This window comes from Oncorhynchus nerka, linkage group LG20 (assembly GCF_034236695.1).
Source record: "Oncorhynchus nerka isolate Pitt River linkage group LG20, Oner_Uvic_2.0, whole genome shotgun sequence".
NCBI classification, from domain to species: Eukaryota; Metazoa; Chordata; class Actinopteri; order Salmoniformes; family Salmonidae; genus Oncorhynchus; species Oncorhynchus nerka.
This window is the reverse complement of record NC_088415.1, coordinates 97492940-97515667: the sequence shown is the minus strand read 5'-3', so window position 1 is coordinate 97515667 and position 22728 is coordinate 97492940. Positions and strand designations below refer to the sequence as shown.

Genomic DNA, 22728 nt, shown 5'->3' with positions numbered 1-22728 from the left:
ACTATACAGAATAAACTATGAAATGTGCTAAAGTAATGTACTGGTAACATGGACTGTCTGTTAGAGTTGCGTAAATTCAAATCTGGTATCAGGATAAATATAACAATGAGTCACCGATTTTATACTATGTATTTTTTATTAGCTAAGTAATAAATGGCAAATGCAACTTTTGTATATACGGGCTCACTGTAATACCACGCAGGGCAGAACAGAGAACTGACAGGATGTATGTAAACAGTATTCTTTATACTGTGATAGACAGTTCCAACCCGTCTGTTGGCCTATCACAGTAGAGACTGGGCGTGGTTTAAACTTGCTCAGCCTATTGCAGGCGCTCAGGCGGGTCCCCGCCTCTTGGCGCTTCTGTTGATAGATGTAACTTGCTTGTGAAGAACATCCAGGCTCTCATGCTCCATACCGTTATCTCGCACCTGGCTCCTGTTATCTAACAAAAGACCGCTTGTTCTCGCAACACCCCGCTCTGAATGTGCCCCCCTCCCAACTCATTTGAACAGTTCCTGTCTTCATGCTACTCTGTATTTTTCCATCATGAGAAAGTCCCATGGCCCTGATACTTTTAACAATGTTTCAAGTCAGCTATGTTGCATAACACATACATACATCCACACAAGCCAACAGCAGATAATATTCAATCATATATATGGTAATGGCTATAATGTAAAATACAGGATCCAACATGTCTCACAAGCAACTGTCTGTATGTATTAGTTTCTCTCAATCACATACAAGCATTTCTTTGGAACAATGTTGTCGATTTTCAAAACAGAGTCCACAAGACACACAACTTTTGCAAAACAGTAAATGCATTTCGAAAATGTTTTTTAAACACATAAAAACATTAATAAAAAATATATTGTACCGTCAAAATTGCAAATACATTCATCAAAATAACAACTGTACGCAAAAATGGGTCTCCGTACTACTTACTATAGCTGACCCTGTAAAACAACTAACTGGTGTGTGACAGTAAACTTTTATATATACGTTTTATTTGATTTGATTAATTCCTGTCTTTGGGGTGATTTGCGTGTATCGTTTTGTACTGCAAGGTTTTACTGTATGGAAGGAACATGCACTGTTGGCGTTAGGAACATAAGCGCGATAACAACTGCAAAATACGTGTACGCGGTTCGCGACCAAAATGTTCTCGTCGGATTTGTTTGTCTCCAAATAGTTCACTCTGCCACTTCTCGCGATGTTAGAGAGAGGACGTGCTTCCGTGTGAGGCACACAGATCACCTCGTGGAACACATTTCGGTTGGAACTGCGACTAGCGAAGGCTTTCTAGGAGATAAGTTTGTTTTATTTGAAACCTCTGCTTGTTATGCAATATTTAAAGTGAGTATTTAGCTAAAGTTATATTCTAAATTCTAATAATTTTAGATGGGTGCATGACAATTTTCAATAATTGAACCGGTTTCGCGGTGTAGCTAACTAAATACGTTGTTTTCCTGGAGTAGCTAGATATTGTATTAAAATACAAAGTATTTCAATGTCAAGACCTGTTTAACATTGTTTATAGTACACATGGCTTCTCTATTTAGGTCGTCGTGGTAGTTCTCAACACGCTGCAGTTAAAGCAACCACGTTGCATGTGGCAAGTTACCTAGATCTGCTGGATATACAGATACTTTGCTACCTTGGACTTGGCTTTAGTAATTATGCAACTATTTGAACCCGTTCTAATTTCGAAGTTAAATAATTTATTTGTTGCCTATGTTTACCCAACATTTCAAATAGGCTTCTCTTCCAAGTTAGCATAACTGGTGCGTGGTACTTTGGAGGGACTGCGTGCAGGCTTTCTTATCACACATTACTGACGGGTTTTAATGACAACACATGTAAACCGAGTTGAGTTAATGCAATTAATATATGGTATGCCCGTGTACTTGATAGAACTTTAAACCCTTTTTTGTTTAAGGTCCTCGATGAGTCAAAGCTCCAAGAGGTGGACAGTTTATGGAAGGAGTTCGAGACTCCGGAGAAGGCCAACAAAGTGTGAGTTATGGCACCATGTCTGGAGAGAGGAGTGTTTAGATTCGAGGGGAATACGTTGTCAATGAACAGTAGTATTACACATTATCAGCATAAGGAACATGTTTCTGGAGTTGACAAATAACATGTCGCCACCATTTCTCCTTCCAGAGTGAAGTTGAAGCACTTTGAGAAATTCCAGGACACAACAGAGGCCTTGGCAGGTAGACAGAATACTTTCACCTCTCCTGTTGTTGCTCACTATAGTTTACCAGTTAGTGCACAAGGGCTGTCAGTCAAGGCTTCTGCATGCTTCAGCTAGGTGAACCAACAGCGTGTTCGCATACTCCCTTAATTAAAAGACCGTTGCTTGAAAAATGAGAAAAGCGGCAATAGTAGTGTTTGTCCAACTTGAGAAGCCATAGCCAGTATACACTTCCTCAAACTAGTCAGAAATAATTGAAGATGGCTCAAGAAATGGCATATTTTTAACATTTTAAATCTACGTAAGCTGTTTGGTGCAGTATTTATGAAGTTTGAAAATGTGCATGGAAAACGAGTATCGTTTAAGTTTTTATTTTACCTTTATTTAACTAGGCAAGTCGGTTAAGAACAAATTCTTATTTTCAATGACGGCCTAGGAACAGTGGGTTAACTGCCTGTTCAGGGGCAGAACGACAGATTTGTACCTTGTCAGCTCGGGGGTTTGAACTTGCAACCTTCCGGTTACTAGTCCAACGCTCTAACCGCTAGGCTACCCTGCTGCCCCAAACATCCGGGGAAAACACCTGACCGAAGACCAAACAAACACGTTTCTGAAGATATGCACTAACTAACCCCAACAGTTTGGGATGGGAAGCATGCAGAAGCCTTTAGGTGTTCAGCAGTATTCCTCACTACAGCTGAGACCACAGCTAACCTTAACCATCATAACAAACACTGACAGCAGCCGGTTGTTGAACTCACCCCCTAACAATGTTGAGTCTATGAATAGATACATATTACTAATGTCCTGTGTCTAAATGTTGGAACTATAACAGTCGTTTGTATATGTAGTGTATGTGGACACCCTGTCAAATTAGTGGATTCGGTTATTTTAGCCACATCCGTTGCTGACAGGTTTATAAAATCGAGCACACAGCCATGCAATCTCCATAGACAAACCTTGCCGTCAGAGCAGCTCACAGATCACTGCACCTGAACATAGCCCATCTGTAAACAGCCACCTACCTCATCCCCATACTGTATTTATTTATCTTGCTCCTTTGCACCCCAGTATCTCTAATCGCACATTAATCTAATGCACATCCACCATTCCAGTGTTTAATCTCTATATTGTAATTGCTTTGCCACCATGGCCCATTTATTGCCGTACCTCCCTTATCTTACCTCATTGCACTCACTGTATATATACTTTTTCTATTTCTACAGGTGTGACTAGAATTATGGTCTGTAGACAGGTGTGACTAGTATTATGGGCTGTAGCAGGTGTGACTAGTATTATGGGCTGTAGCAGGTGTGACTAGTATTATGGGCTGTAGCAGGTGTGACTAGTATTATGGGCTGTAGCAGGTGTGACTAGTATTATGGGCTGTAGCAGGTGTGACTAGTATTATGGGCTGTAGCAGGTGTGACTAGTATTATGGGCTGTAGCAGGTGTGACTAGTATTATGGGCTGTAGCAGGTGTGACTAGTATTATGGGCTGTAGCAGGTGTGACTAGTATTATGGGCTGTAGCAGGTGTGACTAGTATTATGGGCTGTAGCAGGTGTGACTAGTATTATGGGCTGTAGCAGGTGTGACTAGTATTATGGGCTGTAGCAGGTGTGACTAGTATTATGGGCTGTAGCAGGTGTGACTAGTATTATGGGCTGTAGCAGGGGTAACTAGTATTATGGCTGTAGCAGGGGTAACTAGTATTATGGCTGTAGCAGGGGTAACTAGTATTATGGGCTTTAGCTCAGTAACAGGTGTAACTAGTATTATGGGCTGTAGCAGGTGTGACTAGTATTATGGGCTTTAGCTCAGTAACAGGTGTAACTAGTATTATGGCTGTAGCAGGGGTAACTAGTATTATGGTCTAGACAGGTGTAACTAGTATTATGGTCTGTAGCAGGTGTAACTAGTATTATGGGCTTTAGCTCAGTAACAGGTGTAACTAGTATTATGGTCTGTAGCAGGTGTGACTAGTATTATGGGCTGTAGCAGGTGTAACTAGTATTGTGGGCTGTAGCAGGTGTAACTAGTATTATGAGATGTAGCAGGTGTAACTAGTATTATGGGATGTAGCTCAGTAACAGGTGTAACTAGTATTATGGGATGTAGCTCAGTAACGGGTGTAACTAGTATTATGGGATGTAGCTCAGTAACAGGTGTAACTAGTATTATGGGCTTTAGCTCAGTAACACGTAACTAGTATTATGGGCTGTAGCTCAGTAACAGGTGTAACTAGTGTTTTGATCTGTGCAGCTCTGCTGGATGACCTGGACAAGGAGCTCAACAACTACATCATGCGCTGTAGGCCTACTGCAAGAGTGTCCGGAAGATAGGCGCTCGTACCAACGTGGCAACCACCGACCTGTCTGAGCATCTCCCCGAGGAGGTGGAGGCAGAGGTCAAACTGGCTGCAGAGATCTCCATGGGAACGGAGGTGTCAGAGGAGGACATCGGCAACATCATGCACCTGTGTGACCAGGTGATAGAGATTACAGAGTACCGCACCCAACTGTACGACTATCTGAAGAACAGGATGATGGCTATCGCTCCCAACCTGACTGTCATGGTGGGGGAACTGGTAGGGGCACGGCTCATCTCACACGCTGGTGAGTCATGATCTAACGGCCAATCACACAGCAGGAATCATTCACAACACAAAACAAGCGGTGATTAATATGACTATATGTCACAATCCTGATACCTGATGCTTTTCAGTCACTACCTCATCTGAGCTTGAATTAAAACCTTTTACCTGGACACCTGTAGTAGGCAGCTGGAAACGCCCAAACTGCTCCTAAATTCTCTGGTTCTCTCTGACAGGGTCCCTGTTGAACCTGGCCAAGCACCCGGCCTCCACAGTCCAGATCCTGGGAGCAGAGAAGGCCCTGTTCAGAGCCCAGAAGACGCGCAGAGACACGCCCAAATATGGTCTCATCTACCACGCCTCTCTGGTGGGACAGACCTCGGCCAAGAACAAGGGCAAGGTGAGGCTTTTGTTCCAGCCATCACTAGAAGTAGAATGTCTCTCCACACTACAGTACTGTTGTCGTGTTCCAGGTATCTAGTTCTAATCAGAATGTCTCTCCACACTACAGTACTGTTGTCATGTTCCAGGTGTGATCTAGTTCTCATCAGAATGTCTCTCCACTCTACAGTACTGTTGTCGTGTTCCAGGTATCTAGTTCTAATCAGAATGTCTCTCCACACTACAGTACTGCTGTCATATTCCAGGTGTGATCTAATCAGAATGTCTCTCCACTCTACAGTACTGCTGTCATGTTCCAGGTGTGATCTAGATCTAATCAGAATGTCTCTCCACTCTACAGTACTGTTGTCATGTTCCAGGTGTGATCTAGTTCTAATCAGAATGTCTCTCCACACTACAGTACTGCTGTCATATTCCAGGTGTGATCTAATCAGAATGTCTCTCCACACTACAGTACTGCTGTCGTGTTCCAGGTGTGATCTAGTTCTAATCAGAATGTCTCTCCACTCTACAGTACTGCTGTCATGTTCTAGTCAAGCTTCTTTCTCTCCTCTCAGATCTCCAGGATGCTGGCAGCCAAAGCATCTCTGGCGATCCGCTACGATGCCCTGGGAGAGGACACAAACGCTGAGATGGGAGTTGAGAACCGTGCCAAGCTGGAGGCCAGACTACGCCACCTAGAGGAGAAGGGAGTAAGTAGCTCTCTCTCTGCCCCTTACTGCTAGAGGCCCAAAACAACCAGCCCACATGAGATGCCAATCAGTGATGATGATGACTAATGTCAACAGTCCTGAAACTACCTGATGCTTTTCAGTCACTACCTCATCTGAGCATTAATAACCTCACTGGTGTACGTTGGACGCTAGCGTCCCACCTGGCCAACATCCAGGGAAATTACAGAGCGCCAAATTCAAAAACAGAAATACTCATTATTTTAAAAATCTGAAAACATACAAGTGTTATACATAGTTTTAAATATGAACTTCTTGTGAATCCAACCATTGTGTCAGATTTCAAAAAGTCTTTACGGCGAAAGCATACCAATGTGATTATTTGAGAACATCGCCCAGCAGACAAATCATTACAAAACAGTAACCAGCTAAGCAGAGTTACACAAGTCAGAAATAGAGAGAAAATGAATCCCTGACCTTTGATCTTCATATGGTTTCACTAAGATTAAAACAGTAACCAGCCAAGCAGAGTTACACAAGTCAGAAATAGAGAGAAAATGAATCCCTTTGATCTTCATATGGTTTCACTAAGACTTTCATTTATTCAATAAATCTTCCTTTTGTTCGATAGTCTCTCTATCCAAAAACCTCCGTTTTTGTTTTCTTCAGTAATCCACGGCTCAAACAGTTACAACAGGCAGACAAAATATCCAAATTGTATCCGTCAAGTTCATAGAAAGATGTCAAACAATGTTTTATATTCAATCCTCAGGTTGTTTTTAGCCTAAATAATCGATATAATTTCAACCGGACAATAACGTTGTCAATATAAAAGGTAAACAAGAAAGGCACGATCTCGGGATTGAGCATGAAAAAGCTCTGACACTGTAGGGTCCAGTCATTCAGACTGCTCTTACTCCTGCATTTTTCAGAATAACAAACCTGAAACCATTTCTAAATACTGCTGACATCTCGTGGAAGGCATGGGAACTGCATAGCAACAGTCATAAGTCAACGGATACTGTAATGGTAACGTAACGTCGCCGTCTGTCGCGCCTCTCTGGTAACGACGCGCCTCTCTGGTAACGTCTCCGTCTGTCGCGCCTCTCTGGTAACGACGCGCCTCTCTGGTAACGTCTCCGTCTGTCGTGCCTCTCTGGTAACGTCTCCGTCTGTCGCGCCTCTCTGGTAACGTCTCCGTCTGTCGCGCCTCTCTGGTAACGACGCGCCTCTCTGGTAACGTCTCCGTCTGTCGCGCCTCTCTGGTAACGACGCGCCTCTCTGGTAACGTCTCCGTCTGTCGCGCCTCTCTGGTAACGTCTCCGTCTGTCGCGCCTCTCTGGTAACGTCTCCGTCTGTCGCGCCTCTCTGGTAACGTCTCCGTCTGTCGTGCCTCTCTGGTAACGACGCGCCTCTCTGGTAACGTCTCCGTCTGTCGCGCCTCTCTGGTAACGTCTCCGTCTGTCGCGCCTCTCTGGTAACGTCTCCGTCTGTCGCGCCTCTCTGGTAACGTCTCCGTCTGTCGCGCCTCTCTGGTAACGTCTCCGTCTGTCGCGCCTCTCTGGTAACGTCTCCGTCTGTCGCGCCTCTCTGGTAACGTCTCCGTCTGTCGTGCCTCTCTGGTAACGACGCGCCTCTCTGGTAACGTCTCCGTCTGTCGCGCCTCTCTGGTAACGTCTCCGTCTGTCGCGCCTCTCTGGTAACGTCTCCGTCTGTCGCGCCTCTCTGGTAACGTCTCCGTCTGTCGCGCCTCTCTGGTAACGTCTCCGTCTGTCGCGCCTCTCTGGTAACGTCTCCGTCTGTCGCGCCTCTCTGGTAACGTCGCGCCTCTCTGGTAACGTCTCCGTCTGTCGCGCCTCTCTGGTAACGTCTCCGTCTGTCGCGCCTCTCTGGTAACGTCTCCGTCTGTCGCGCCTCTCTGGTAACGTCTCCGTCTGTCGCGCTCTCTGGTAACGTCTCCGTCTGTCGCGCCTCTCTGCGCGCGCTCTCTGGTAACGTCGCGCTCTCTGGTAACGTCTCCGTCTGTCGCGCCTCTCTGGTAACGTCTCAGTCGCGCCTCTGGTAACGTCTCCGTCTGTCGCCTCTCTGGTAACGTCTCCGTCTGTCGCGCCTCTCTGGTAACGTCTCCGTCTGTCGCGCTCTCTGGTAACGTCTCCGTCTGTCGTGCCTCTCTGGTAACGACGCCTCTCTGGTAACGTCTCCGTCTGTCGCCTCTCTGGTAACGTCTCCGTCTGTCGCGCCTCTCTGGTAACGTCTCCGTCTGTCGCGCCTCTCTGGTAACGTCTCCGTCTGTCGCGCCTCTCTGGTAACGTCTCCGTCTGTCGCGCCTCTCTGGTAACGTCTCCGTCTGTCGCGCCTCTCTGGTAACGTCTCCGTCTGTCGCGCCTCTCTGGTAACGTCTCCGTCTGTCGCCTCTCTGGTAACGTCTCCGTCTGTCGCGCCTCTCTGGTAACGTCTCCGTCTGTCGCGCCTCTCTGGTAACGTCTCCGTCTGTCGCGCCTCTCTGGTAACGTCTCCGTCTGTCGCGCCTCTCTGGTAACGTCTCCGTCTGTCGCGCCTCTCTGGTAACGTCGCGCCTCTCTGGTAACGTCGCGCCTCTCTGGTAACGTCTCCGTCTGTCGCGCCTCTCTGGTAACGTCTCAGTCTCTCGCCTCTCTGGTAACGTCTCCGTCTGTCGCGCCTCTCTGGTAACGTCTCCGTCTGTCGCGCCTCTCTGGTAACGTCTCCGTCTGTCGCGCCTCTCTGGTAACGACGCGCCTCTCTGGTAACGTCTCCGTCTGTCGCGCCTCTCTGGTAACGTCTCCGTCTGTCGCGCCTCTCTGGTAACGTCTCCGTCTGTCGCGCCTCTCTGCCTCTCTGGTAACGTCTCCGTCTGTCGCGCCTCTCTGGTAACGTCTCCGTCTGTCGCGCCTCTCTGGTAACGTCTCCGTCTGTCGCGCCTCTCTGGTAACGTCTCCGTCTGCGCGCTCTCTGGTAACGTCTCCGTCTGTCGCGCCTCTTGTAACGTCTCCGTCTGTCGCGCCTCTCTGGTAACGTCTCCGTCTAACGCGCCTCTCTGGTAACGTCTCCGTCTGTCGCGCCTCTCTGGTAACGTCTCCGTCTGTCGCGCCTCTCTGGTAACGCTCTCCGTCTGTCGCGCCTCTCTGGTAACGTCTCCGTCTGTCTCTCTGGTAACGTCTCCGCTGTCGCGCTCTCTGGTAACGTCTCCGTCTGTCGCGCCTCTCTGGTAACGTCTCCGTCTGTCGCGCCTCTCTGGTAACGTCTCCGTCTGTGCGCCTCTCTGGTAACGTCTCCGTCTGTCGCGCCTCTCTGGTAACGTCTCCGTCTGTCGCGCCTCTCTGGTAACGTCTCCGTCTGTCGCGCCTCTCTGGTAACGTCTCCGTCTGTCGCGCCTCTCTGGTAACGTCTCCGTCTGTCGCGCCTCTCTGGTAACGTCTCCGTCTGTCGCGCTCTCTGGTAACGTCTCCGTCTGTCGCGTCTCTGGTAACGTCTCCGTCTGTCGCGCCTCTCTGGTAACGTCTCCGTCTGTCGCGCCTCTCTGGTAACGTCTCCGCTGTCGCGCCTCTCTGGTAACGTCTCCGTCTCCGTCTGTCGCGCCTCTCTGGTAACGCGCGCTCTCTGGTAACGTCTCCGTCTGTCGCGCCTCTCTGGTAACGTCTCCGTCTGTCGCGCCTCTCTGGTAACGTCTCAGACTCTCGCGCCTCTCTGGTAACGTCTCCGTCTGTCGCGCCTCTCTGGTAACGTCTCCGTCTGTCGCGCCTCTCTGGTAACGTCTCCGTCTGTCGTGCCTCTCTGGTAACGACGCGCCTCTCTGGTAACGTCTCCGTCTGTCGCGCCTCTCTGGTAACGTCTCCGTCTGTCGCGCCTCTCTGGTAACTTCTCCGTCTGTCGCGCCTCTCTGGTAACGTCTCCGTCTGTCGCGCCTCTCTGGTAAAGTCTCCGTCTGTCGCGCCTCTCTGGTAACGTCTCCGTCTGTCGCGCCTCTCTGGTAACGTCGCCGTCTGTAACGTCGCCGTCTGTCTCGTCTCTGGTAACGTCGCCGTCTGTCTCGTCTCTGGTAACGTCGCCGTCTGTCTCGTCTCTGGTAACGTCGCCGTCTGTCTCGCCTCTCTGGTAACTAGCCGTCTGTCGCGTCTCTCTGGTAACGTCGCCGTCTGTCGCGCCTCTCTGGTAACGTCGCCGTCTGTCGCGCCTCTCTGGTAACGTCGCCGTCTGTCGCGCCTCTGGTAACGTCGCCGTCTGTCTCGCCTCTCTGGTAACTAGCCGTCTGTCGCGTCTCTCTGGTAACGTCGCCGTCTGTCGCGCCTCTCTGGTAACGTCGCCGTCTGTCGCGCCTCTCTGGTAACGTCGCCGTCTGTCGCGCCTCTGGTAACGTCGCCGTCTGTCGCGCCTCTGGTAACGTCGCCGTCTGTCGCGCCTCTGGTAACGTCGCCGTCTGTCTCGTCTCTGGTAACGTCGCCGTCTGTCACGTCTCTCTGGTAACGTCTCTCTGGTAACGTCTCTCTGGTAACGTCGCCGTCTCTGGTAACGTCGCCGTCTCTGGTAACGTCGCCGTCTCTGGTAACGTCGCCGTCTCTGGTAACGTCGCCGTCTCTGGTAACGTCGCCGTCTCTGGTAACGTCGCCGTCTCTGGTAACGTCGCCGTCTCTGGTAACGTCGCCGTCTCTGGTAACGTCGCCGTCTCTGGTAACGTCGCCGTCTCTGGTAACGTCGCCGTCTGTGTTATGTGATTAAACTGATTAATCATGTAACTGTAATTACTTAAGGAAGTCAGGGCACTAAGGAACATATTCAGATTAAAGTTAATTTTCCTAATAACTTTCAGAAATGGAATATCTGATCAGTCTTCTGATTAATGAATTATTAAATTGTAAATAGTTGGTTTTGCACGAACCCAGTCTTCACTGAGTCATCCATACATCAATTGTCTTAAAATAATTGATTTACTAAGTAATTCACAGAAATACGTCACACAAACAAACAAAATAGATATATTTACAAAGAAATGATACAGGGCATGTGCCCTAGTGGGCTAAGTAGTTTTCCACTTTAATTTTGAGTGGGACTCATAATCCAGACTTTTTTAGATTAACTAACTTAAAGTAATGACTCGGGACGTCGGTTTTGATAAGAATGCTTTTTTTAGTAAGAATACTTGTTTACGTTACATTTAACAACAATGGTTTTGGTACAGAGCAATGCAGGTAAGATGCTGTCGGAAAGTCAGCCACAATCACCTGCACATAATTGGCGCGTTATCACTCATTCCTCTCGCAAGGCATTCTGGGACTTCAACACAACCCAATACAATTACATATGCAAATAAATCCAAAGAAATATCTCGACACAGCTCAAAGAATAAACTTAAACATGGACTCTGTAACACATTAAAGTTACAACACAGACTTCCATGGTTTGACAAATTTGATTTCCATTGATAATTTGTGTGATTTGTCAGCACATTCAACAATGTAAAGAAAAAAGTATTTAATAAGAATATTTCATTCATTCAGATCTAGGATGTGTTACTTTAGTGTTCCCTTTATTTTTTTGAGCAGTATATTTACAAAGAAAGGAGGATGTGCCCTAATGGCGGCTTGTTAGACAGTGATAATTATAACAATTGAAATGCTAATCCTTCGCATATGAACGCTCACTCATTCGGGAACAATTGCAATCAATATATATATTTACGCTCAGTGTGTCGTCGGTATCTCTGTTGAAACGCTTGTTTCTGTTGGAGAGTTTGTCCGCTCTCTCTCTGTCGTGGTTAGAATGGCTGGTTCAGTGACATTCATTCATGTCGTTATAGGATAGAGATTTTGGCTGTTGGTTTTCGCGTTCAATGATACCGAATTCCTAGCTGCAGACTAGTAATTAATATCAGACTTGTTCTATTCTGTCGGTATCGATAGTCTTAAGAGTTTAACCACGGTATGGTTAAAAGATTCAGCCATCTACTCAAACCTTAGGTTTATGGTCTCTACTCAAACCTGGGCCCTCTTGTGGTAAGCTGGTCTGCAACCTTTAGCCATCTTGTAATTGAGGTGAGCTGGTCTGGTGATAGAAAACCCGGGTTTTATTCGGAAGAGCAGAAAAGGGCCTGTCCCAGGACACCAGACCATAACTGTGCTCATGGGCGGTCCTCTGATTTAGTTAAACTCCAAAGGGAATTGGAGTTTCCTTCATTAAACAGTCCAAAATCACATTACACAATTTCACAAAGAGTATCATCCTCTCATCTTATACAACAATTAGCCTCATATCTGAAGCTATTGTATAAACATTTATGGTAATGTGGCCGTATTGTCTCATGAGTTTCACAAAATTGTACCCAACGGACCAGTTCGTAGCTGTATTCTTCACTGATCTTTTATACATTCTCCAGAACATAAATGTTGTTCGGTTCTCCAGTTCTGTGAGGTGGAAGAAATTCCTTTGTTCTCTCTATGAAAACTCACTCTCTATATACTGTGGCCATGAGGAGATAATCTCCTGGAATTTACGACCTCTCTGACCACAGCAGCCTGGTTTTAGGAGACCGAGGGGGATGGTGCTCGCTGTACCCAAAGAGGGTCATGACAACCGATAGTTGTCGGTTCTTTTGACCAAGGACTGGTTAAAAATTTAAAATGTGTCTTTTTTTCGCGGACATTGTTTGTTGGAGTCAAATCAACTACATGCGCTAAGCTCCCGAACCCCATGTGTGCTAAGCTCCCGAACCCCATGTGTGCTAAGCTCCCGAACCCCATGTGTGCTAAGCTCCCGAACCCCATGTGTGCTAAGCTCCCGAACCCCATGTGTGCTAAGCTCCCGAACCCCATGTGTGCTAAGCTCCCGAACCCCATGTGTGCTAAGCTCCCGAACCCCATGTGCGCTAAGCTCCCGAACCCCATGTGCGCTAAGCTCCCGAACCCCATGTGCGCTAAGCTCCCGAACCCCATGTGCGCTAAGCTCCCGAACCCCATGTGCGCTAAGCTCCCGAACCCCATGTGCGCTAACCCCATGCTCCCGAACCCCATGTGCGCTAAGCTCCCGAACCCCATGTGCGCTAAGCTCCCGAACCCCATGTGCGCTAAGCTCCCGAACCCCATGTGCGCTAAGCTCCCCCGAACCCCATGTGCGCTAAGCTCCCGAACCCCATGTGCGCTAAGCTCCCGAACCCCATGTGCGCTAAGCTCCCGAACCCCATGTGCGCTAAGCTCCCGAACCCCATGTGCGCTAAGCTCCCGAACCCCATGTGCGCTAAGCTCCCGAACCCCATGTGCGCTAAGCTCCCGAACCCCATGTGCGCTAAGCTCCCGAACCCCATGTGCGCTAAGCTCCCGAACCCCATGTGCGCTAAGCTCCCGAACCCCACGTGCGCTAAGCTCCCGAACCCCACGTGCGCTAAGCTCCCGAACCCCACGTGCGCTAAGCTCCCGAACCCCACGTGCGCTAAGCTCCCGAACCCCACGTGCGCTAAGCTCCCGAACCCCACGTGCGCTAAGCTCCCTGTTAGATTAAATAATACATAAATGACTGGAGGGAGCCAGAGATCAAGATGTTAACCTGACCATCCTCTGGTCCTGCTGGCTTTCTCTGATTCTGGCATTACTCTCCTGAAGGTGGCGGTAATGGGCAACACGAGGAGTCTGCAACCTTTCATGTGGATTTTATCTTAGGCTGTCATTTCTACTGATCTGCAGTTATCGCTTTCATATGCACCTTTTTGGTTAAATAAAATGTATTTTCAATCATTCATGTGGTTAATCAAAATTATATCTAAGTGAAAGTGATACAAACCTAAAAAGTAACTTCCATTGCAAATGTGTAAAAATGGCCTAAAGCAAACAAATAAAACATTGTGGCCTGCAGGTATAAAATATCCTGATGGAAATTATCATATGAATCATGGCCTGTCTGCATTGAACTAGAAGCATTGTATCAACTTGGTCTGGGGGGGGAGGCCCTATGCTCACAATTTAGCCCCCCAGACCAAGTTGTGAGCATATGCCCCCAGACCATGCTCACAACTTGGTCTGGGGGCCCTATGCTCACAACTTGGTCTGGGGGCCCTATGCTCACAACTTGGTCTGGGGGGGCCCTATGCTCACAACTTGGTCTGGGGAGGCCCTATGCTCACAACTTGGTCTGGGGGGGCCCTATGCTCACAACTTGGTCTGGGGGGCCCTATGCTCACAACTTGGTCTGGGGGGGCCCTATGCTCACAACTTGGTCTGGGGGCCCTATGCTCACAACTTGGTCTGGGGGGCCCTATGCTCGCAACTTGGTCTGGGGGGCCTATGCTCGCAACTTGGTCTGGGGGCCCTATGCTCACAACTTGGTCTGGGGGGGGGCCCTATGCTCACAACTTGGTCTGGGGGGCCTATGCTCGCAACTTGGTCTGGGGGCCCTATGCTCACAACTTGGTCTGGGGGAGGCCCTATGCTCACAACCTGGTCTGGGGGCCTTATGCTCGCAACTTGGTCTGGGGGGCCCTATGCTCACAACTTGGTCTGGGGGAGGCCCTATGCTCACAACCTGGTCTGGGGGGGGAGGCCCTATGTATCAACTTGGTCTGGGGGAGGCCCTATGTATCAACTTGGTCTGGGGGCCCTATGCTCACAACTTGGTCTGGGGGCCCTATGCTCACAACTTGGTCTGGGGGAAGGCCCTATGCTCACAACCTGGTCTGGGGGCCTTATGCTCGCAACTTGGTCTGGGGGCCCCTATGCTCACAACTTGGTCTGGGGGAGGCCCTATGCTCACAACCTGGTCTGGGGGAGGCCCTATGTATCAACTTGGTCTGGGGGAGGCCCTATGTATCAACTTGGTCTGGGGGGGCCCTATGCTCACAACTTGGTCTGGGGGGCCCTATGCTCGCAACTTGGTCTGGGGGGCCCTATGCTCGCAACTTGGTCTGGGGGGCCTATGCTCGCAACTTGGTCTGGGGGGCCTATGCTCGCAAATTGTTCTGGGGGCCCTATGCTCGCAACTTGTCTGGGGGAGGCCCTATGCTCGCAACTTGGTCTGTGGGGAGGCCCTATGTATCAACTTGGTCTGGGGGAGGCCCTATGTATCAACTTGGTCTGGGGGAGGCCCTATGTATCAACTTGGTCTGGGGGGGGCCCTATGCTCGCAACTTGGTCTGGGGGGAGGCCCTATGCTCACAACTTGGTCTGGGGGCCCGATGCTCACATCTGGGGGCCCTATGCTCACAACTTGGTCTGGGGGGCCCCTATGCTCGCTACTTGGTCTGGGGGGCCCTATGCTCGCAACTTGGTCTGGGGGGGCCTATGCTCGCAACTTGGTCTGGGGGGTGGGCCCTATATTCGCAACTTGGTCTGGGGGGCAATGCTCGCAACTTGGTCTGGGGGGCCTATGCTCGCAACTTGGTCTGGGGGTGGGCCCTATATTCGCAACTTGGTCTGGGGGGCCTATGCTCGCAACTTGGTCTGGGGGAGGCCCTATGCTCGCAACTTTGTCTAGGGGGAGGCCCTATGCTCACAACTTGGTCTGGGGGCCCTATGCTCGCAACTTGGTCTGGGGGAGGCCCTATGCTCGCAACTTGGTCTGGGGGAGGCCCTATGCTCGCAACTTGGTCTGGGGGGCCTATGCTCGCAACTTGGTCTGGGGGGGCCTATGCTCGCAACTTGGTCTGGGGGGGTGGGCCCTATGCTCGCAACTTGGTCTGGGGGGGTGGGCATGCTTGAAATATTTTAAAATATTCTGTGCCCGGTTTCCCCCGCCAGTGAGCTCGGGACAGACAGCTGTAGGCTATTTGATCAAGAGATAGGAAGTAATCAGGTAGCCTTATTTTATGACGTTTCCATTGGATCCGAGCAGGACATGAGTGGTCAAAAAGGAGAGAGCTGGGAATATTTTTCAAATACATTGAGGAACTTTTGTAATTCTCAATGGATGGTAAAAACGGTATGTTTGCTTGCTGTTTTGAGGTGACAAAGCATTACTTTGAGAAGCTCCACAGGTCATTAGTAGTGGTGCGTTAAGCCCATCAGAAATACTATCAGATGGGCACATTTGTAAGACTACATTCACGCGCAGGCTAGGCAGCATATAGGTCTACTTCTATGCGTTTGCGTTCTTACTAACAATCAAACGCAAACAATTCACTGAGATGGTGGTGAATCAGAAAGGTGTCTGTGTGCCATAAATTGACTTGCTACTGCTCGACTAAAACATCTCGGTCGACCAACAGCCTTTAAACCAATCAATCGACCGTCGGCTAATTACCAACTGTGCTGTTAACTAACGTTCTGTCATGTCTCCGTAGTGACGTGAAGGTGTACGACCCCTCCGGAGACTCCACCCTCCCCTCTGTTTCCAAGAAGAGGAGGTGGAGGAGGAAGAGGTGGCCACACCGGTGACAGTCAAACCCAAGAAAGAACCTGTGGAAGGTCAGTTGAGTAACTCTTAGCCATAATCCTGTTGTATAACACAACCCATAACATGAGACCATAATACACCACCCATCCTGTTATATAACACAACCCATAATACACCATCCATCCTGTTGTATAACACAACCCATAATACACCATCCATCCTGTTCTATAACACAACCCATAATACACCATCCATCCTGTTCTATAATACAACCCATAATACACCATCCATCCTGTTATATAACACAACCCATAATACACCATCCATCCTGTTATATAACACAACCCATAATACACCATCCATCCTGTTATATAACACAACCCATAATACACCATCCATCCTGTTATATAACACAACCCATAATACACCATCCATCCTGTTATATAACACAACCCATAATACACCATCCATCCTGTTATATAACACAACCCATAATACACCATCCATCCTGTTATATAACACAACCCATAATACACCATCCATCCTGTTATATAACACAACCCATAACACACCATCCATCCTGTTATATAACACAACCCATAATACACCATCCATCCTGTTATATAACACAACCCATAATACACCATCCATCCTGTTATATAACACAACCCATAATACACCATCCATCCTGTTATAGAACAACCCATAATACACCATTCATCCTGTTATATAATACACCATCCATCCTGTTCTATAACACAACCCATAATACACCATCCATCCTGTTATATAACACAACCCATAATACACCATCCATCCTGTTGTATAACACAACCCATAATACACCATCCATCCTGTTATATAACACAACCCATAATACACCATCCATCCTGTTATAGAACACAACCCATAATACACCATCCATCCTGTTCTATAACACAACCCATAATACACCATCCATCCTGTTATATAACACAACCCATAATACACCATCCATCCTGTTATATAATACAACCCATAATACACCATCCATCCTGTTATATAACACAACCCATAATACACCATCCTGTTATATAACACAACCCATAATATACCATCCATCCTGTTATATAACACAACCCATAATACACCATCCATCCTGTTATATAACACAACCCATAATACACCATCCATCCTGTTCTATAACACAACCCATAATACACCACCCATCCTGTTATATAATACAACCCATAATACACCATCCATCCTGTTCTATAATACACCATCCATCCTGTTATATAACACAACCCATAATACACCATCCATCCTGTTATATAACACAACCCATAATACACCATCCTGTTATATAACACAACCCATAATACACCATCCTGTTATATAACACAACCCATAATATACCATCCATCCTGTTATATAACACAACCCATAATATACCATCCATCCTGTTATATAATACACCATCCATCCTGTTCTATAACACAACCCATAATACACCATCCATCCTGTTCTATAACACAACCCATAATACACCATCCATCCTGTTATAGAACACAACCCATAATACACCATCCATCCTGTTATATAATACACCATCCATCCTGTTCTATAACACACCATCCATCCTGTTCTATAATACACCATCCATCCTGTTCTATAATACACCATCCATCCTGTTCTATAATACACCATCCATCCTGTTCTATAATACACCATCCATCCTGTTCTATAATACACCATCCATCCTGTTCTATAATACACCATCCATCCTGTTCTATAATACACCATCCATCCTGTTCTATAATACACCATCCATCCTGTTCTATAATACACCATCCATCCTGTTCTATAATACACCATCCATCCTGTTCTATAACACACCATCCATCCTGTTCTATAACACACCATCCATCCTGTTCTATAACACAATCCATATCATGAGGTTCTCAGCCGTCTGTTAAGTGCTGTTGTCTCAAGGTGCTTTCTGTTTTCATTCAGAACCAGAGGCTTCAACGGCAGCAGAAGAAACTCCCAAGAAGAAGAAAAAGAAGTTTAAGAAAGCCGAGGAGGACGTAAAGGAAGAGGAAGAGGAGGCGACCGTCTCTCCCACAGAGGAAGTACGTAGCTGATGGGGACATGCCTCCAGAATATATATATTCCTGCTCATCTAAGCCGCTCTGCCTGAACGAACATACTAATTTGTTATTTCTTGTGATTTACAGTCAAAGAAGAAGAAAAAGGTCAAGGAGGAAGAGGGGGATTAATCTGGTTGGGGAGAAACTGTATTATATTAGAACTTTTAGTTGTGGTTGTATCTACCAGGGCCAGACTGACTGGTGTATCAGCCTGACCGTTTAAAGACTAGAGAACTGGAGACTGAGGTTATTTCAGACCAGCAGCTGATCTGTTATGAGACTTGATGATGTATCGGACCGTTTAAAGACTAGAGAACTGGAGACGGAGGTTATTTCAGACCAGCAGCTGATCTGTTATGAGACTTGATATAAATCCTCCTGTGGATTTGAGTTTAAGATGAACCTTTAGTTTACTGTAACCTCTTATTATTACTAATAAACTAAAGACCCAATAGACTGTCTACAATATCAATGTCCATGTTAAAACACTTCATTCCTCCACTGGTTTAACGATATGCCTTTTTTAAAAGATGGGTTTTTCTGCTGTCTTTGTCCATAAGTGATTAAATCCATTTTCTCAGTCAGCGGTATTTCCTTTCATTCCAGCTATGGTGGATTCAGACCCCTTGACTTTGTCCACCTTTTGTTACGTTACAGCCTTATTCTAACATGATTCAATAGTTTTTTTCCCATCAATTTACACACGATGCCCCCCAAATGACAAAGCTAAACAAGTTTAGAAATGTGTACATTTAGTCACTTAACCCCTTCCTACATGTGCAAATTACCGCAACTAACCTGTACCCCCGCACACTGACTCAGTACCTGTACCCCCTGTATATAGACTCCACATTGACTCAGTACCGGTACCCCCTGTATATAGCCTCCACACTGACTCAGTACCGGTACCCCCTGTATATAGACTCCACACTGACTCAGTACCGGTACCCCCTGTATATAGACTCGTTAGTGTTACATTTTATACTTCAGTTTATTTGGTAAATATTTTATTAGTCATTGAACTGCACTGTTGGTTAAGGGCTTGTCAGTCAGCATTTCACAGTAAGGTCTACACTGTTGGTTAAGGGCTTGTCAGTCAGCATTTCACAGTAAGGTTTACAGTTGTATTTGGTGCATGTGACAAAGTTTGATAAGTATTCAGACCCTCTACTCAGTACTTTGTTGAAGCACCTTTGGCAGCGATTACAGCCTCGAGTCTTCTTGGGTATGATGCTACAAGCTTGGCTTACCTGTATTTGGGTAGTTTCTGCGTACAGCTTCAAGGCCTCTCCATCCTCCTGCTGGTTCCAGCTCCGTCACAATGCAGTTGGACAGTGAAGATGAAAAAGGATTTCCTTGCCAATCTATGATTCATCATATGTACAGTACGTACGCAAGGAGTGGACTTCCTGGAGCTGGTGGAGAGACACAGCTGATGGTGGCAGTGTGAGCCAGAACAGTGGCAAGATCTGGAGGAAACCATGGAGCAGCTAGCCTGCCAAGCAGCACAACAACCTGGAGAGAGATGCCTAGCACACACATTATCTGAGTTAAGCTGCTTGTTCAATAAGATAGCATATATACCTTATTAGCTTGTATCTATAATTGTTGATCAGTTAGGTAGCATGTTTACTACCAATACACTGCTTAAAACTATAATTGTTAAGAATGTGTTGGTTTACTAGTTAAGAAAATAAATAAAATTGAATTGTTCAATGTGTAAATGTATAATAAACACAGAAATCCCAAAACCTAGAAAAAGGAACAGACAACCCACCCAACTCACGCCCTGACCATACTAAAACAAAGACAACCCACCCAACTCACGCCCTGACCATACTAAAACAAAGACAACCCACCCAACTCGCCCTGACCATACTAAAACAAAGACAACCCACCCAACTCACGCCCTGACCATACTAAAACAAAGACATAACAAAAGATCTCAGGTCAGAAGGTGACACATGCAGGACAAGCGAACGGGGGAGCACTTTGATGTCTTGTTCGCAAAAGCAGCTGCTATGGCAACAAAGTTGGACCAACAACCTATTCAGATGCCTCACATCCGCAAACTTTCAAAGCGTTACACCGGTCAGGCTGCAGCCCAGTGAATACTCAGCCCACATCCATCCTGATGCCCAGTCTTTGTACAGAGCCCAGTTCTACAACACCTTGGACACAGTGAATACTCAGCCCATATCCATCCTGATGCCCAGTTCTACAACACCTTGGACACAGTGAATACTCAGCCCACATCCATCCTGATGCCCAGTCTTTGTACAGAGCCCAGTTCTACAACACCTTGGACACAGTGAATACTCAGCCCATATCCATCCAGAATTGAATTCAAGACTTCTGCAGGTGCAGCTGGCCATGTTTGGGACTAATTATACATATCAAACGAGCTCAGATGTTGCTGGCATTATTGGGGAAATGGTGCCAGAGGTGAAAGGTCTCTTCAGTCAGGGGGAAGCTTTAGGAAGGGGTCTGCTGGTCGTCCCTGCCTCCTCTGTCGAGGCTGAGAGGAGTTTTAGTGCCCCGGGGAGGCTTAAGACATGGCTTAGATCATCCATGAGTCAAACAAGGCTGAATAATGTGGCCATGTGGTACGTGCACTAGCAGAAACTGGACAGACTGGACCTGGACAGGTTTAATGGAAGCCTTCACTTAGATCCAGTGGTGAACCGTGACTATAGGACCTCGGCTTTCAGAGGGACCAAAAATCTTCCAATACGTTGTGTCAAACTATAAAATCATAAAAATAACAGAAAACATATCATCACTTAATGCGCCCGACATTATATAGTCTGTAGTCGGGCCGTTCTAGTGAAGGAGGAACTTTTTGATGACATTATGAACGATGACATTCACTCCAGTCGGCCCCATGAAGTCAGAACAATACAATAGCACAACTATTTCATTAACAAAATTAAATGAACAAACCAGCTATTACTTCCCATTGCAAAAATATATCACCGATTAGTGTGGTGAACGTCATAAATTAAAGTTACAACACAACAATGTTTCACAGTCATGTGAGGTCCTGGTGAACCTAATGGATAACAGTACAATAATTTGTGCTTCGGCTCATTAAATGTGGTTAATGTAGGGCTCATTAAATGGGGTTAATGTAGGGCTCATTAAATGTGGTTAATGTAGGGCTCATTAAATGGGGTTAATGTATGGTTCATTAAATGGGGTTAATGTAGGGCTCATTAAATGTGGTTAATGTAGGGCTCATTAAATGTGGTTAATGTAGGGCTCATTAAATGGGGTTAATGTAGGGCTCATTAAATGGGGTTAATGTAGGGCTCATTAAATGGGGTTAATATTGGTCTCATCAGGCTCAGGTAGCATCAGATTAGAATGTTCATGCTGAATCAAAGCTCTCATCAAATCCAGACATTTATATGCGTTATAATGCTTTTGAATGACACTTCCAAGTTTTGGTGGAAACTACCAGGTTACCCGGGAGAAAAGTGATTTATTATCGTATAATACCGGGGAAATATTCAACCTTAATGCGCATACAGGTGGATTCACAAGACACCAATCAAGTAACTTACATATACAGTATCTTCATTAGGCCTAATGGCATTTTATGAAGTTAGTTATAGTGACTGAGTAAGTCTAATTATAAAAGTAAGCCTCCAAAGTGCCATGTTTCTTAGTTTATTATGTGGAGGAAACATTTAGGCAGCCAGGACCATCCGCTCCTTAGCCCTCTTACTGCAGTCCAGTGCCATAGACATCTTTGAAGTTTGGCCTCTAGTAATTTAGGAGGGACACTTTATGAAGGCCTTCTCACAATGGACTTATCATACAAGGCTCTACAGACAGATACAAAAAAAGACAGGCTATTTTTATTGTTCACGTTATTTTCGTTGACGATGTCTTGAAGTCAAGTCGTTCAACATTGAAATGCAGTTTTCTGTACCACACAGGACAACCAGGAAAAAGTGACGGTCGGTGGAACTCTGGCGCCACCAAGTGGACAATTGCTTCAGTTCGTTTGTGGCAGCAATGCTACCAGATATACTTGATACAAGATCAAATGTTACGTCAATATTATTATCTTCAAATTGCCCCCCCCATCCCCCCCTCCCCACACGTTATATATTATTATTCCAATTTAGCTGTTGATCAGGTTGTAGGTGTTCTCTCATTTCTGATTGGAGAGCGGATGACCACGTGATCTTACAACCTACAAATGTGTTACTTTGTAACAGTCAAACGTGGTTATTCCTGGCGTTGATCAACTCCACATCCATGCCACCATTTATTTAAAGCATTATATTTTTTATGAAAAACAAAAAGCATACAGTGCTCATTTTGGTGTAACCATAATCGTATTTGACGTGTCAGAGAACGGCCACTTCGTCCCGAAACCATTGTAGGT

At 46.7% G+C, this 22728-nt stretch overlaps 1 non-coding gene and 1 pseudogene across 1 annotated transcript; both read left to right on the top strand.

Annotated features, from left to right (window-relative positions):
- Window positions 1–1061: 1061 nt before the first annotated feature.
- LOC135563136 (nucleolar protein 58-like) lies at window positions 1062–18913 on the top strand (annotated as a pseudogene).
- LOC135563157 (small nucleolar RNA SNORD11B) lies at window positions 4870–4949 on the top strand. Its single transcript, XR_010460310.1, has one exon. It is a non-coding gene; the product is annotated as a small nucleolar RNA SNORD11B (small nucleolar RNA).
- Window positions 18914–22728: the final 3815 nt, after the last annotated feature.